Source organism: Oncorhynchus gorbuscha, unplaced genomic scaffold (genome assembly GCF_021184085.1).
Source record: "Oncorhynchus gorbuscha isolate QuinsamMale2020 ecotype Even-year unplaced genomic scaffold, OgorEven_v1.0 Un_scaffold_1389, whole genome shotgun sequence".
NCBI lineage: Eukaryota > Metazoa > Chordata > Actinopteri > Salmoniformes > Salmonidae > Oncorhynchus > Oncorhynchus gorbuscha.
Window position 1 is genome coordinate 7,501 of NW_025746179.1, and position 18,428 is coordinate 25,928.

General features: G+C 43.7%; 1 pseudogene; it reads right to left on the reverse strand.

Annotated features, from left to right (window-relative positions):
• Positions 1-18,428, reverse strand: part of LOC124022437 — a 147,654-nt pseudogene that overhangs the window by 6,566 nt on the left and 122,660 nt on the right.

Sequence of the window (18,428 nt, forward strand, 5' to 3'; positions counted from 1 at the left end):
AAGCTAAGTCTTACCTATAAGACTATGAGACTAGTGTTAACCTGGAGGCTAAGTCTTACCTATAAGACTATGAGACTAGTGTTAACCTGGAGGCTAAGTCTTACCTATAAGACTAGTGTTAACCTGGAGGCTAAGTCTTACCTATACGACTAGTGTTAACCTGGAGGCTAAGTCTTACCTATAAGACTAGTGTTAACCTGGAGGCTAAGTCTTACCTATAAGACTAGTGTTAACCTGGAGGCTAAGTCTTACCTATTAGACTAGTGTTAACCTGGAGGCTAAGTCTTACCTATAAGACTAATGTTAGCACAGTGGCTATGTCTTACCTATAAGACTATAAGACTAGTGTTAACCTGGAGGCTAAGTCTTACCTATAAGACTCGTGTTAGTACAGTGGCTAAGTCTTACCTATACGACTATAAGACTAGTGTTAACCAGGAGGCTAAGTCTTACCTATAAGACTAGTGTTAGCACAGTGGCTAAGTCTTACCTATAAGACTAGTGTTAACCTGGAGGCTAAGTCTTACCTATAAGATTAGTGTTAACCTGGAGGCTAAGTCTTACCTATAAGACTAGTGTTAACCTGGAGGCTAAGTCTTACCTATAAGACTAGTGTTAACCTGGAGGCTAAGTCTTACCTATAAGACTAGTGTTAACCTGGAGGCTAAGTCTTACCTATAAGACTAGTGTTAACCTGGAGGCTAAGTCTTACCTATAAGACTAGTGTTAACCTGGAGGCTAAGTCTTACCTATAAGACTATAAGACTAGTGTTAACCTGGAGGCTAAGTCTTACCTATAAGACTAGTGTTAACCTGGCTAAGTCTTACCTATAAGACTAAGTGTTAACCTGGAGGCTAAGTCTTATTAGACTAGTGTTAACCTGGAGGCTAAGTCTTACCTATAAGACTAGTGTTAACCTGGAGGCTAAGTTTTACCTATAAGACTAGTGTTAACCTGGAGGCTAAGTCTTACCAATAAGACTAGTGTTAACCTGGAGGCTAAGTCTTACCTATAAGACTAGTGTTAACCTGGAGGCTAAGTCTTACCTATAAGACTAGTGTTAACCTGGAGGCTAAGTCTTACCTATAAGACTAGTGTTAACCTGGAGGCTAAGTCTTACCTATAAGACTAGTGTTAACCTGGAGGCTAAGTCTTACCTATACGACTAGTGTTAACCTGGAGGCTAAGTCTTACCTATAAGACTAGTGTTAACCTGGAGGCTAAGTCTTACCTATAAGACTAGTGTTAACCTGGAGGCTAAGTCTTACCTATAAGACTAGTGTTAACCTGGAGGCTAAGTCTTACCTATTAGACTAGTGTTAACCTGGAGGCTAAGTCTTACCTATAAGACTAGTGTTAACCTGGAGGCTAAGTCTTACCTATAAGACTAGTGTTAACCTGGAGGCTAAGTCTTACCAATAAGACTAGTGTTAACCTGGAGGCTAAGTCTTACCTATAAGACTAGTGTTAACCTGGAGGCTAAGTCTTACCTATAAGACTAGTGTTAACCTGGAGGCTAGGTCTTACCTATAAGACTAGTGTTAACCTGGAGGCTAAGTCTTACCTATAAGACTAGTGTTAGCACAGTGGCTAAGTCTTACCTTCCAGCACTAACGGGTGCTCTAGATGTATACAATACAGCTGTTTGGCTGCTGAAGGGAAACAGTGAGGAGAGAGAGGAGAGGGACAGTCAAGTACAAATTGTAATGAAGGAAAGAAGCATGCAAGGGTTAAACACAAAGAAAACGGAAGTCTGGAGAACGATTGACTGAAGGATTGTAGCAAGATACATGGTGATTCCAAGAAGCAAGAGAATATTTCTGCCCCTCCCCCCACTGACACGGACTCTACATACTCTTTAAAAACAATCAAACCTTTTTTAAATTCCCATAAAGCCCACAGTTGAAAGACCTCTACTTCCTGGTGGGTCATTAAGACTAGGATGATATGGGATAGGAGGTAGGGAGTGCTCTACTGTAGGCCTACACACTGAGGCACTTCTGGCCTGGTCTGTTCACAATATGGCAACACTACTTTCCATCCTATCTCTGTTGCTGCAGCTCCACACAACATTACAGACATCTAAGAGACACTCAAATGTGAGTTATGGTGCATTTTCATTTTTGAATTTTATTTTCTAGGCATGTCTGGGTTTAACTGTGGTGCAACGCCACAATGAAAGACAGATGAGCAGTAAATGTCAGGGAAACGTAGTGTTCTCAACTGGAGTTGCACATCTACCAGCTGACTCCGTCAAGGAAACGATACGTCTTTGTTCAAATTCTTCTCTTTCTTTTTTCCCTGTGTGTGCGTGCCATCCGGGATGGATGATAGAAGCAACATAAAATACAACACAGCGGACAGGGAAATGTAGCAGCCTACTGGGCATCTGGTGTTAAACTATCTTTAAAAGGCCCATTGCAGAAGTTTTTATCTCAATATCAAATCATTTCTGGATAAACATTAAGTACCTCACAGTGATTTTCTTTCAGCTCAAATGGTCAAAAAGAAACAAAAATAGCTTCTTAGGAAAGAGCAATTTCTCAAGCATGAATTTAGCTAGGACTATCTGGGAGTGGTTTGAGTAGGGAGGGGAAAACTGAAAACTAGCTGTTATTGGCAGAGAGGTTTGTAAATCTCTCTCTTATTGGTCTGTGGAGCCGGTTCAGAAGGGAAACCCCAGTGTGGTGACATCACCTGATCACATCAGCAGATATTGCACCAATTGGATTCACACTCTACTTCCATTCGGTCTATTTAAGTTGACCAGTTGTACACATGCTTCCTGGATGCTGGATGGCACGTGAATGCACATCTCTTGCTGTTGTTGTTGCTGTAACTAGCTGTTACTCGCTATGCTTGCTGATTGTGATATCCCATCACCAGCCCAGCCTCCACCTGTGGGTTGTGTGTCTCTTCCTTCAGGGGATTTGGTACAGCATGTCGTGCTCACTGCCTGCACTTATGTCATCCTCTTCACATGACGCTTGGCTCTAGCAGTGAGCTGGCCTGAAGGAGCAGAGCCCTAATGCCAAGACTATGCATTGTCATTTTTTCTAACGAATGGTTAAATGTACATGTGTTGTTTCATTTCTGAAACTCATCTACCGTGGTGATGTCACCAGGCAGGCCAGAACTCCATCCCATCAAAACAGGCGGAGGTTTCAGGCGGTCTTTTAAATCAGTTCTTACACTAAAAGGGTATTTTCATTATTTTCACAATTTCATAGTATTATTCCAACCTCATAGTGTGGAAATATATATACAACACAGGAAAAGCAAATGTTTTACTGCACTGGGCCTTTAAAGGTCAAAGGAATGGCGAGGCAAGCTAAAGATGTGTTCAACTGGACACAAGTTAAAGCATACATAACATGCATGAGGGAGACCATCTACAAGTGCCTCGTAGGCCACGGAAAGCAAATATGACTCGACCACACAGAATCTGTCTGACACGGTAGACATTAACACTATGTCTATACCCCTTGTACAAAAGACATTCAATACGGCAGCTTCTCAGCCAAGTGGATTGTGAGGGAGCAAGCCAGGTAGACATGAAGACACAGACACCAGTGTTGAGGGATGACAGTGTATATTTAAGAGTTGGGGAGGTATTCCTTCATAGTGAATGTAATGCCAGAGGTGAAGAAGTGAACTGTAGAGCTCCTGTTGCTGCTGCACCTCTACCTGTAGCGCTGTTGTCTGGCCACGCCCCTCTCAACACACTCCTCGGCCTCAGCAGATGCAGACACCTGGCTCAGGTCCACACCAGGGAGGAGTGGGAGGGGCTTGGGCGGTTGAAGGTAGGACTGACTATGTCCCCTCGAGGGGGAGGAAGAGGAGGGTACAGAGGTGCTGTGCTGTTGGCCCAGAGGGTGGGCAGTGCCTGGCAGTCTCCCCCAGCCAAGCACTATGACCAGGGAAGTAGATCTGGGACTGGGAGAGACCACCTGGGGGTTAGAGCCAGTGTTTCTAGGGAGGGGTAGACACAGGGGCCATAGGGCTGGCCATGGCCACACTCTCTCTCTCTCTCTCTCTGAGGCGGCTGAGGCGTCAGGGATGAGGTTGACCATACAGTGAAAAGGAGAACACAAGCTAGAGGAGTCCTCTACTGCCTGCACGGGCACCATGCTAAAACAACAGAGTAACAGAGCAAAGGGGAGGACAAAGGGGTTGGGGTATATCCAAGGGGAATACATTACACATTTACAATAACAGATATGCTTTTTTTTGACACACCCATACACTGTTAACAACACTATACATCGTCCAGGAAGGGAGAGATGGATGGAGGACAAGACTGAAAGAAAGATATGGAAGAAGAGGTTCTATTTGGGGGAAAAACTGTTTTCCTGAAATACCTGTGGAAGCCCTTTCTAGTGGTCTCTGTGATATCATGACTCTCATCATCTTCCTCATCCTCATCCTCCTCCTCCTCTTCCTCCTCCTCCTCTTCCTCCTCTCTGAAAAGGAGGGGTGGAGGGATGGATGGAGGGGAGGGGAGGGAGAAAATAGACAGGAAAGAGTAGAAAGAGGAAAAGGAGGAGAAATGCAACAGACAACATGAACAAAATACAGTAGAAAACTGTCCAGAAAAAGAGAGAAGTGACAGACAGAATGCAGTACACACAGAACACCCTGTCAAAACTGACGAGGGAGGTCAAAATGTGTCCACGAGGCAGTATAGTTCAAAGAGGTTCATAGCTTTTAATTAGTATGTCCTCATTTCATTCATTACATACAGTGCTTGATAACATTAAAAAACAGCATGAGAACTGACTAAATCAATGTCAGCTAACCATCTGGCACACACCAGCAGCTCTGGACCAGCCTGTAACATCTTAGGGACCAGTAACGGTCCCCGGACCAGCGATCATAGTGTACATCCCAAATGGCACCCTATTCCCTATATAGTGCATTACTTTTGACTAGAGCCATATGGACTTTGGTCAGAAGTGCACAATGTAGGAGAATGGTGTCACTTGAGATGCAACCATTGACTAGGCTGTGACTGTGTGGTCATATCTGGAGGGTTTTAATAGATAAAGGATTGTCGCATACATCATATGCATACGAGAGTCTTTCTAGGGCCATTGTGCTGTCAGGTTTCCTCTGACCCACCCGCCTGTGTTTCATTACCGATATGGAAAACACTGATCTTCAAAGGCGGTCTGAATTTCCTGTGTGTGGTGGACTGGACTGGTGGGAGTCTGTATCATATAACCCTCTGGGTTCAATTGAACTATCTGCAGAACCGAACTGGAGCGCTACCAGAAATGCTAGCAGAAATGCTAGCAGAAATGCTAGCAGAAATGCTAGCAGAAATGCTAGTTACTAATGGTGGACAGTATGATGCTGTGTGTGGCAGGGTGAAAGGTAGCCATCACACTGTGCCTTCAGAAAGTATTCCCACCCCTTGACTTTTTCCACATTTTGTTGAATATTTTTTATTTTTAACAATTTGATTAAATATGACGAGCTGAAATGTCTTGAGTCAATAAGTATTCAACCCCTTTGTTATGGCTGAAATAAGTTCAGGAGTAAAGATTTGCTGAATAAATCACATAATACATTGCTCTGTCTGCAATAATAGTGTTCAACATCATTTTTGAATGACTACCTCATCTCTGTAACCCACACATACAATTATTTGTAAGGTCGCTAAGTAGAGCAGTGAATTTGAAAAACCTGTTTAACCACAAAGCCCAGGGAGGTTTTCCAATGCCTCGCACCTATTGGTCGATAGGTCAAAATAAAAAAGCAGATATTGAATATCTCTTTGAGTATGGTGGTTATTAATTACACTTTGGGTGGTGTATCAATACACACAGTCACTACAAAGTATGAGGCCAATGGCGACTTTAAAACACTTACAGAGTTTAATGGCTGTGATAGGAGGAAAATGAGGATGAATCAACAACATTGTAGTTACTCCACAATACTAACCTAATTGAAAGAGTGAAAAGGAAGCCTGTACAGAATCAAAATATTCCAAAACATGCATCTTTTTGCAACACGGCACTAAAGTAGTACTGCAAAAAATGTGGCAAAGCAATTCCCTTTTTGTCCTGAATACAAAGTTTTAAGTTTGGGGCAAATCTAATACAACACATTGTACCACTCTCCAGATTTTTAAGCATAGTGGTGGCTGCATCATGTTATGGGTATGCTTATAATCATTTTTCAGGATAACAAATAAATGGAATGGAGCTAAATCCTAGAGGAAAACTTAGTTCAGTCTGCTGATCACCAGACCCTGGGAGATGAATTCACCTTTCAGAAGGTCAATAACCTAAAACACAAGGCCAAATCTACATTGGAGTTGCTTAGCAAGAAGACAGTGGATACTCCTGAGTGGCCCAGCTACAGTTTAGACTTACAACTCTGTTTGAAAATCTATTGGAAGACCTGCAAATGGTTGTCTAGCAATAATTAACAACCAATTTGACAAAGTTTGAAGAATTTTGAATAGAATAATGGGCAAGTGTTACACAATCCAGGTGTGAAAAGCTCTTAGAGACTTACCCAGAAAGACTCACAGCTGAAATCGCTCTTAGAGACTTACCCAGAAAGACTCACAGCTGAAATCGCTCTTAGAGACTTACCCAGAAAGACTCACAGCTGAAATCGCTCTTAGAGACTTACCCAGAAAGACTCACAGCTGAAATCGCTCTTAGAGACTTACCCAGAAAGACTCACAGCTGAAATCGCAGCCAAGGGTGCTTCTACAAAATATTGACTCAGGGGTGTGAATACTTATGTAAATGAGATATTGCAGTATTTAAATTTCAATAGGCATTATTATTTTGCTTTAGTTAAGCATGAATTCCTAGTGGTTATGTACACATTAACATTATTGAAGTAAAACTATTGCAGTGTTGGTTGAAATTCAACAAACACTCCCTCAAAGGGAAACATGACTTGTGACAGATAGGACACATACAGGGATGCATCCCAAATGGTACCTTTACTGCCAAAAGTAGTGCACTACATAGGTAATAGGGTGTCATTTAGGACACGAGCACAGAAATAACTAATAATAAGTCCTAATAACCAATAATAACTCCTAATAATGAATAATAACTCCTGATAATTCCTATCACTGTTTACAGAAGGTTCCATTTCCTTCAGCAGCTCCACGAGCTCACAAAACGTTGAGAGTCTGAAGATGAATCTAAAGGTCACTTTGAAACAGTAGCCCGTGCTCTGTCTCTGTTTTATGACTACATAATGACGTTCTTCATTCATATTGACTCTGGTTGGAACACACACATCTGTCCCAGACTATAACGTAACACAACACTGGCAGTCAAACCCTTTCCTGTTCTGAACTGTATCGTGGATCCAGAATCATCTGTGTGTTTTCCAATTCCTCACAGCTGACTTCTCTGGGTAGTGAAGTAAAAATAAACCGAACCACTTCAGCTGACCATTTAAGATCATATTGGCAAGTTTCAGTTAATAACAGAAGCAGGGCAGGGATATGCTTCTCCCTTTAACGCATTCACACTTTCTACCTCTGCCCTTCCCCTTCTCCTGTTTGCCCCACCCATCACCCACTCTCCTCCGCTCCAACTCACCTTTCGCTGACGTCGTCGATGCCCTGGCCTCCGAAGGGCAGGAAGCTACCGTTGTGTCCTCCGTGAGAGTGAGGGCTGCTGGGAGAAGCGGGGGCTGAGGTGAGTCCTCTCCCGTTCTGGAGGGAGTGTCTCCGGCTGCGTCTCCTCTCCAGGCCTCGCCGGTCGTTGGTGCCCCCCACGCTGGCACGCCGCCGGTTCTTCCGACCCACGGTAGGCGTCTGGCTCTCGTCGTCCCCGTCCTCATGGCGCAGAGCAGTCTGGAGGCACAACAGCGAACAGTTAGACTAGCAGGGGACATGAGGTCCCAAGCAGACATGGGTCAACACTTAGGACTATTCCATTGGTCCCATTGAGGACAAACTAAATCAAGCTGGTCAAGTATTTATTTGTATATTTGACCATGTTTTGTACCTATAGTGCTCTGCTAGTGTTTCTACAACAAACTATTTAAGTGACTAAGCCAGGAAGTGAATTCCACTACGCCGAGGAGGTGGAGGTACCTCGTAGATGTTAAACTGCTCCATGAGATCCAGGTCTGTTCCCTTCCTGCTACGGTGTCTCTGAGACATGGCCTCCATGCCCTGCTCCTCCAAACAGTCCACCACGTCATAGAATGAGTCCTGGTCAGGCAGGCCTGCTAGAGTCTGAAACACACACACAAATGTCATCATTTGGGAGAGAGAGATAGAGTTGTAAAGAGAGAGATGTAGAAATAAATGTAATTCGAGAGAGAAATGTAGAAATGTAGAAAGAGTGAAAGAAATAGAAGACAAAGAGATGAGAGTGAAATGTAGAGAGAGAAAAATATGCAGAGAGAGAGAGAGAAAAAGAGATGAAGAGAGAGAGAGAGGAATGAAGAGAGACCGACCTTGTTGATGAGGGTCATGGCATACACCAGCAGCTCTGTGTCCACCCCATCCTTCTCCTCCAGAATCTCCATGGCATTGGACCACAGCTTACAGCCTGCACCACAAAGCATGCACCACACAGTCGGTCCAAAGGTACCACAATCCACCTATGCTCTGCATTCAAATAAACCATATATATAGAGAAAATACACTTTGAACAGAACCATATGGATATCAGGAGTAGATCATGTGATATTAGACTAATAGAAGCTGAAACAGTAATGCTATCAAGAGTAGATCATGTGATATTAGACTAATAGAAGCTGAAACAGTAATGATATCAGGAGTAGATCATGTGATATTAGACTAATAGAAGCTGAAACAGTAATGCTATCAAGAGTAGATCATGTGATATTAGACTAATAGAAGCTGAAACAGTAATGATATCAGGAGTAGTTCATGTGATATTAGACTAATAGAAGTTGAAACAGTAATGATATCAGGAGTAGATCGTGTGATATTAGACGAAAATAAGCTGAAACTGTAATGATATCAGGAGTAGATCATATGATATTAGACGAATATAAGCTGAAACTGTAATGATATCAGGAGTAGATCATGTGGTATTAGACTAATAGAAGCTGAAACTGTAATGATATGATATCAGACATGACTGTAGATCATGTGATATTAGACTAATAGAAGTTGAAACTGTAATGATATCAGGAGGAGATCATGTAATATTAGACTAATAGAAGCTGAAACTGTAATGATATCAGGAGTAGATCATGTGATATTAGACTAATAGAAGCTGAAACAGTAATGATATCAGGAGTAGATCATGTAATATTAGACTAATAGAAGTTGAAACAGTAATGATATCAGGAGTAGATCGTGTGATATTAGACGAATATAAGCTGAAACTGTAATGATATCAGGAGTAGATCATATGATATTAGACGAATATAAGCTGAAACTGTAATGATATCAGGAGTAGATCATGTGGTATTAGACTAATAGAAGCTGAAACTGTAATGATATCAGGAGTAGATCATGTGATATTAGACTAATAGAAGTTGAAACTGTAATGATATCAGGAGGAGATCATGTAATATTAGACTAATAGAAGCTGAAACTGTAATGATATCAGGAGTAGATCATGTAATATTAGACAAATATAAGCTGAAACAGTAATGATATCAGGAGTAGATCATGTGATATTAGACTAATAGAAGCTGAAACTGTAATGATATCAGGAGTAGATCATGTGATATTAGACGAATATAAGCTGAAACAGTAATGATATCAGGAGTAGATCATATGATATTAGACTAATAGAAGCTGAAACTGTAATGATATCAGGAGTAGATCGAGTAATATTAGACTAATAGAAGCTGAAACAGTAATGATATCAGGAGTAGATCATGTGATATTAGACTAATAGAAGCTGAAACTGTAATGATATCAGGAGTAGATCATGTAATATTAGACTAATAGAAGTTGAAACAGTAATGATATCAGGAGTAGATCGTGTGATATTAGACGAATATAAGCTGAAACTGTAATGATATCAGGAGTAGATCATATGATATTAGACGAATATAAGCTGAAACTGTAATGATATCAGGAGTAGATCATGTGGTATTAGACTAATAGAAGCTGAAACTGTAATGATATCAGGAGTAGATCATATGATATTAGACTAATAGAAGCTGAAACTGTAATGATATCAGGAGTAGATCGAGTAATATTAGACTAATAGAAGCTGAAACTGTAATGATATCAGGAGTAGATCATGTGATATTAGACTAATAGAAGCTGAAACTGTAATGATATCAGGAGTAGATCATGTAATATTAGACTAATAGAAGTTGAAACAGTAATGATATCAGGAGTAGATCGTGTGATATTAGACGAATATAAGCTGAAACTGTAATGATATCAGGAGTAGATCATATGATATTAGACGAATATAAGCTGAAACTGTAATGATATCAGGAGTAGATCATGTGGTATTAGACTAATAGAAGCTGAAACTGTAATGATATCAGGAGTAGATCATGTGATATTAGACTAATAGAAGTTGAAACTGTAATGATATCAGGAGGAGATCATGTAATATTAGACTAATAGAAGCTGAAACTGTAATGATATCAGGAGTAGATCATGTAATATTAGACAAATATAAGCTGAAACAGTAATGATATCAGGAGTAGATCATGTGATATTAGACTAATAGAAGCTGAAACTGTAATGATATCAGGAGTAGATCATGTGATATTAGACAAATATAAGCTGAAACAGTAATGATATCAGGAGTAGATCATATGATATTAGACTAATAGAAGCTGAAACTGTAATGATATCAGGAGTAGATCGAGTAATATTAGACTAATAGAAGCTGAAACAGTAATGATATCAGGAGTAGATCATGTGATATTAGACTAATAGAAGCTGAAACTGTAATGATATCAGGAGTAGATCATGTAATATTAGACAAATAGAAGCTGAAACAGTAATGATATCAGGAGTAGATCATGTGATATTAGACTAATAGAAGTTGAAACTGTAATGATATCAGGAGTAGATCATGTGATATTAGACTAATAGAAGTTGAAACAGTAATGATATCAGGAGTAAATCATGTGATATTAGACTAATAGAAGTTGAAACTGTAATGATGTCAGGAGTAGATCATGTGATATTAGACTAATAGAAGCTGAATCAGTAATGATATCAGGAGTAGATCATGTGATATTAGACGAATATAAGCTGAAACTGTAATGATATCAGGAGTAGATCGAGTAATATTAGACTAATAGAAGCTGAAACAGTAATGATATCAGGAGTAGATTGAGTAATATTAGACTAATAGAAGTTGAAACTGTAATGATATCAGGAGTAGATCGAGTAATATTAGACTAATAGAAGCTGAAACAGTAATGATATCAGGAGTAGATCATGTGATATTAGACTAATAGAAGTTGAAACTGTAATGATATCAGGAGTAGATCATGTAATATTAGACAAATAGTAGCTGAAACAGTAATGATATCAGGAGTAGATCATGTGATATTAGACTAATAGAAGCTGAAACTGTAATGATATCAGGAGTAGATCATGTGATATTAGACTAATAGAAGCTGAAACTGTAATGATATCAGGAGTAGATCATGTAATATTAGACAAATAGAAGCTGAAACTGGACTAGTTGTAGGCAGCTCAAGTGTCCTGAACAGTTTCCAGGGTAGTAGTGTGTGTGTGTGTGTGTGTGTGTGTGTGTGTGTGTGTGTGTGTGTGTGTGTGTGTGTGTGTGTGTGTGTGTGTGTGTGTGTGTGTGTGTGTGTGTGTGTGTGTGTGTGTGTGTGTGTGTGTGTGTGTGTGTGTGTGTGTGTGTGAACATGAGGCAGCGCTACAGTCAGACAGTGGGGTCATGGACCGTCTCAGTCTTACCCAGAGCTCCTGGTATCTGGTTCTCTCTCGTTACACAGCCACAGGAGTGATGGGCTTTTACAGAGGCAGGTAACTGAACCCCACCAGAGGAGAGAGTCACAGTCTTTTTCAATAAACCCACACACTTACCTCCCGCGGTGTCTACAATGTGTGTGTGTAGGGTAGTGGTCTGGTCTCTCCTACCTCTCTTGGTGTCCACAGTGTTGACAGCATGGATGAGCAGGGCAGTGTTGGGTTCAGTGTACTCCACAAACACCAGTAACAGTTTCAGAGCTGTCTTCACTACCAGACGGAACTACACACAAACACACACACACACACACACACACACACACACACACACACACACACACACACACACACACACACACACACACACACACACACACACACACACACACACACACACACACACACACACACACACACACACACACACACACACACACACACACACACACACACACACACACACACACACACACAGAGCAGAAAAAGGTTTTATGCACCAGGGACCATATCAATCTCATTCTGCATGTTATAACTGCTTCAGTGACCAACGAGGTGCAGCATGCATGTTAACCACTGATAGGGTTTAAACGTGACCAACGAGGTGCAGCATGCATGTTAACCACTGATAGGGTTTAAACGTGACCAACGAGGTGCAGCATGCATGTTAACCACTGATAGGGTTTAAATGTGACCAACGAGGTGCAGCATGTTAACCACTGAAAGGGTTTAAATGTGACCAACGAGGTGCAGCATGTTAACCACTGATAGGATTTAAATGTGACCAACGAGGTGCAGCATGTTAACCACTGATAGGATTTAAATGTGACCAACGAGGTGCAGCATGTTAACCACTGATAGGGTTTAAATGTGACCAACGAGGTGCAGCATGTTAACCACTGATAGGGTTTAAACGTGACCAACGAGGTGCAGCATGTTAACCACTGATAGGGTTTAAATGTGACCAACGAGGTGCAGCATGTTAACCACTGATAGGATTTAAATGTGACCAACGAGGTGCAGCATGTTAACCACTGATAGGGTTTAAATGTGACCAACGAGGTGCAGCATGCATGTTAACCAATGATAGGGTTTAAATGTGACCAACGAGGTGCAGCATGTTAACCACTGATAGGGTTTAAATGTGACCAACGAGGTGCAGCATGCATGTTAACCACTGATAGGGTTTAAATGTGTCATTACATAGTGCCCGATAAGAGGTTTTCCTGCTCTGACAGCCCTGAGTGGTTGTGTCATGTTTTGTCATTAATTATCATGTCTTGTCCCTGTGCTTCCCATTCTATTCGTTTCCCTCTGCTGGTCTTATTAGGTTCTTTCCCTCTTTCTAACCACTGATAGGGTTTAAATGTCTCTCTTCTCTCATCGTTCCGTTCCTGCTCCCAGCTGTTCCTATTCCCCTAATCATCATTTAGTCTTCCCACACCTGTTCCCGATCCTTTTCCCTGATTAGAGTCCCTATTTCTCTTCTTGTTGAGACCTGCCCTGTCGGATCCTCATCTATAATTCACCGTGCTGTGTCTATGTTTTGCCCTGTCGTGTCGTGTTTCCCTCAGATGCTGCGTGGTGAGCAGGTGTCTGAGTCTGCTAGGTTCAAGTGCCTTCCCGAGGCAACCTGCAGTTCTCGATCAAGTCTCCAGTCTGTTCTCGTCTTTACGAGTAGTATTATGCTTTTTGTTTTGTAAAGTTTATTACTGGATTAAATACTCTGTTTTCGCCAAGTCGCTTTTGGGTCCTCATTCACCTGCATGACAGAAGGATCCGACCGAGGAATGGACCCAGCGACTACAGACGCTCGTAACACTGCCGTCGAGATCCAAGGAGCCATGCTCGGAGACAGAGCAGGAATTGTCTGCTGCTCGCCATGCCGTGGAGAACCTGGCCGCTCAGGTTTCCGACCTCTCTGGACAGTTCCAGAGTCTTCGTCTCGTGCCACCTGTTACTTCCTGGCCTGCCGAGTCTCCAGAACCTAGGGTTAATAACCCACCTTGCTACTCCGGGCAGCCCACTGAGTGCCGCTCCTTTCTCACCCAGTGTGAGATTGTGTTCTCTCTCCAACCCAACACATACTCTAGAGAGAGAGCTCGGGTTGCTTACGTCATTTCACTCCTTACTGGCCGGGCCCGTGAGTGGGGCACAGCTATCTGGGAGGCAAGGGCTGATTGTTCTAACAATTACCAGAACTTTAAAGAGGAGATGATTCGGGTTTTGACCGTTCAGTTTTTGGGAGGCTTCTAGGGTCCTGGCTTCCCTATGCCAAGGTGATCGATCCATAACGGATTACTCTATAGAGTTTCGTACTCTTGCTGCCTCTAGTGACTGGAGAGAGCCGGCGCTGCTCGCTCGTTTTCTGGAGGGACTCCACACAGTGGTCAAAGATGAGATTCTCTCTCGGGAGGTTCCTTCCAGTGTGGACTCTTTGATTGCTCTCGCCATCCGCATAGAACACGGGTAGATCTTCGTCACCAGGCTCGTGGAAGAGAGCTCGCATCAACGGTGTTTCCCTGCTCCGCATAGCAACCATCTCCCTCCTCTGGCTCTGAGACTGAGCCCATGCAGCTGGGAGGGATTCGCATCTCGACTAAGGAGAGGGAACGGAGGATCACCAACCGCCTGTGCCTCTATTGAGATTTGATGGACATTTTGTTAATTCATGTCCAGTAAGAGGCCAGAGCCCATCAGTAAGCGGAGGGCTACTGGTGAGCGCTACTACTCAGGTCTCTTCATCTAGATCCTGTACTACTATGTCGGTCCATCTACGCTGGACCGGAGAGGTGCTACATGCAGTGCCTTGATTGACTCTGGGGCTGAGGGTTGTTTCATGGAGAAGCATGGGTTCGGAAACATAACATTCCTTTCAGACAGTTAGACAAGCCTACGCCCATGTTTGCCTTAGATGGTAGTCATCTTCCCAGTATCAGATTTGAGACACTACCTTTTTCTCACAGTATCTGGTAACCACAGTGAGACTATTTCTTTTTTGATTTTTCAGTTCACCTTTCACACCTGTTGTTTTGGGTCATCCCTGGCTAGTATGTCATAATCCTTCTATTAATTGGTCTTGTAATTCTATCCTATCCTGGAACGTATCTTGTCATGTGAAGTGCTTAATGTCTGCCATCCCTCCCATTTCTTCTGTCCCCACTTCTCAGGAGGAACCTGGCGATTTGACAGGAGTGCCGGAGGAATATCATGATCTGCGCACGGTCTTCAGTCGGTCCCGAGCCAACTCCCTTCCTCCTCACCGGTCGTATGATTGTAGTATTGATCTCCTTCGGGGACCACTCCTCCTCGGGGTAGACTATACTCTCTGTCGGCTAAGAACGTAAGGCTCTCGAGGATTATTTATCTGTGTCTCTTGACGCCGGTACCATAGTGCCTTCTTCCTCTCCGGCCGGGGCGGGGTTCTTTTTGTTAAGAAGAAGGACGGTACTCTGCGCCCCTGCGTGGATTATCGAGGGCTGAATGACATAACGGTTAAGAATCGTTATCCGCTTCCCCTTATGTCATCAGGAAGAGATTCTGCAGGGAGCCAGGTGCTTTACTAAGTTGGACCAGTAAGCTTACCATCTCGTGCGCATCAGAGAGGGGGTTTAAAGTGGAAAACGGGTTTAACACTCCGTTAGGGCATTTTGAGTACCGGGTTCTGCCGTTTGGTCTCGCCAATGCGCCAGCTGTTTTTCAGGCATTAGTTAATGATGTTACAGAGACATGCTGAACATCTTTGTTTTTGTCTATCTTGATGAATCCTGATTTTTTCACCGTCACTCGAGATTCATGTTCAGCACGTTCGACGTGTTCTACAGCGCCTTTTAGAGAATTGTCAGCATGTAAAGGCTGAAGTGCTCTTTTCATGTCTCCTCCGTTACTTTTCTCGGTTCCGTTATTTCCGCTGAAGGCATTCAGATGGATTCCGCTAAGGTCCAAGCTGTCAGTGATTGGCCCGTTCCAAGGTCACGTGTCGAGTTGCAGCGCTTTTTAGGTTTCGACTAATTTCATCGGCGTTTCCGTAATTCGGTCAAGTTATGCCCCTTAGCTCTTACTTCTGTCAAGACGTGTTTTAAGTGGTCCGGTTAGGAGCTTTTGATCTTCTAAAACACGTTTACGACGCTCCTATCCTCGTTACTCTGACGTCACTAGACAATTCATTTCGACCTTCAGAGGAGGCGTGGGAGCCATTCTATCCCAGCGCTTCCAGTCTGATAAGGTTCATCCTTGCGCTTATTTTTCTCATCGCCTGTCGCCATCTGAGCGCAACTATGATGTGGGTAACCGTGAACTGCTCGCCATCCAGTTAGCCCTAGGCGAATAACAGTGGTTGGAGGGGGCGACCGTTCCTTTTGTCGTTTGGACAGACCATACAGAACCTTGGTACATCCGTTCTACGACTTAATGCCCGTCAAGCTCGTTGGCGTTGTTTTTCGCTCGTTTCGAGTTTGTGATTTCTTACCGTCCGGGTAGCAAGAAACCAAGCCTGATGCCTTATCCCGTCTGTTTAGTTCTTCTGTGGCTTCTACTGATCCCAAGGGATTCTTCCTTATGGGCGTGTTGTCGGGTTGACAGTCTGGGGAATTGAAAGACAGGTTAAGCAAGCACTCACGCACACTGCGTCGCCCGCGCTTGTCCTAGTAACCTCCTTTTCGTTCCTGTTTCCACTCGTCTGGCTGTTCTTCAGTGGGCTCACTCTGCCAAGTTAGCTGGTCATCCCGGTGTTCGAGGCACTCTTGCGTCATTCGCCAGCGCTTTTGGTGGCCGACTCAGGAGCGTGACACGCGCCGTTTCGTGGCTGCTTGTTCGGAGCGCAGACAGTCGGGTAACTCTCCTCCTGCTGGTCGTCTCAGAAGCTCCCCAGGACTTCTCGACCATGGTCTCACAGAGACTTCAACACGGTCTGCCTTTGTCTGCGGGAAGACTGTGATTCTTACGGTTGTCGATAGGTTCTCTAAGGCGGCACATTTCATTCCCCTCGAAACTTCCTTCCCTAAGGAGACGGCACAAATCATTATCGAGAATGTGTTCAGAATTCATGGCCTAACGTTTCAGACAGAGGATTCACGTCACAGTTTTGGAGGGAGTTCTGTCGTTTGATTGGTGCGTCCGTCAGTCTCTCTTCCGGGTTTCATCCCCAGTTAACGGTCAAGCAGAGAGGGCCAATCAGACGATTGGTCGCATACTACGCAGCCTTTCTTTCAGAAACCCTGCGTCTTGGGCAGAACAGCTCCCTGGGCAGAATACGCTCACAACTCGCTTCCTTCGTCTGCTACCGGGTTATCTAGTTTCAGAGTAGTCTGGGTTACCAGCCTCCTCTATTCTCTTCCCAGCTTGCCGAGTCCAGCGTTCCCTCCGCTCAAGCGTTTGTCCAACGTTGTGAGCGCACCTGGAGGAGGGTGAGGTCTGCACTTTGCCGCTACAGGGCACAGACTGTGAGAGCCGCCAATAAAGCAGGATTAAGAGTCCTAGGTATTGTTGCGGCCAGAAGTGTGGCTTTCCACTCGCAACCTTCCTCTTACGACAGCTTCTCGTAAGTTGACTAGCGGTTCATTGGTCCGTTGTGTCTCCCAGGTCGTCAATCCTAGTCGCTGTCACTCTAAATCCGCGACATCTTCGTCGCGTCCATCCTGTCTTCCATGTCTCCTGTGTTAAGCCCTTTCTTCGCACCCCGTTGTCTTCCCTCCCCCCTCCCGTCCTTGTCGAGAGCGCACCTATTTACAAGGTACATAAGATCATGGACACAAGTTCTCGGGGACGGGGTCACCAATCTTAGTGGATTGGGAGGGTTACGGTCCTGAGGAGAGGAGTTGGGTTCCGTCTCGGGACGTGCTGGATAAGTTCACTCATTGATGATTTCCTCCGTTGCCGCCAGATTCCTCCTCAGTGCGCCAGGAGGCGCTCGGTGAGTGGGGGTACTGTCATGTTTTGTCATTAATTATCATGTCTTGTCCCTGTGCTTCCCATTCTATTCGTTTCCCTCTGCTGGTCTTATTAGGTTCTTTCCCTCTTTCTATCCCTCTCTCTCCCCCTCCCTCTCTCACTGTGATCGCTCTATCTTCTCTCTATCGTTCCGTTCCTGCTCCCAGCTGTTCCTATTCCCCTAATCATCATTTAGTCTTCCCACAGTTCCCGATCCTTTTCCCTGATTGAGTCCCTATTTCTCTTCTTGTTTTCCGTACCTGCCCTGTCGGATCCTCATCTATAATTCACCGTGCTGTGTCTATGTTTTGCCCTTCGCCGTGTTTCCCTCAGATGCTGCGTGGTGAGCAGGTGTCTGAGTCTGCTGGGTTCAAGTGCCTTCCCGAGGCAACCTGCAGTTCTCGATCAAGATAAGTCTGTTCTCGTCTTTACGAGTAGTATTATGCTTTTTGTTTTGTAAAGTTTATTACTGGATTAAATACTCTGTTTTCGCAAAGTCGCTTTTGGGTCCTCATTCACCTGCATGACAGGTTGAGATAATGGCCTGATAGAGGATGTATAGGAAATAAGGGAACAGGGGTTGTACTTGTAGGGGTGAATAATGCCAAG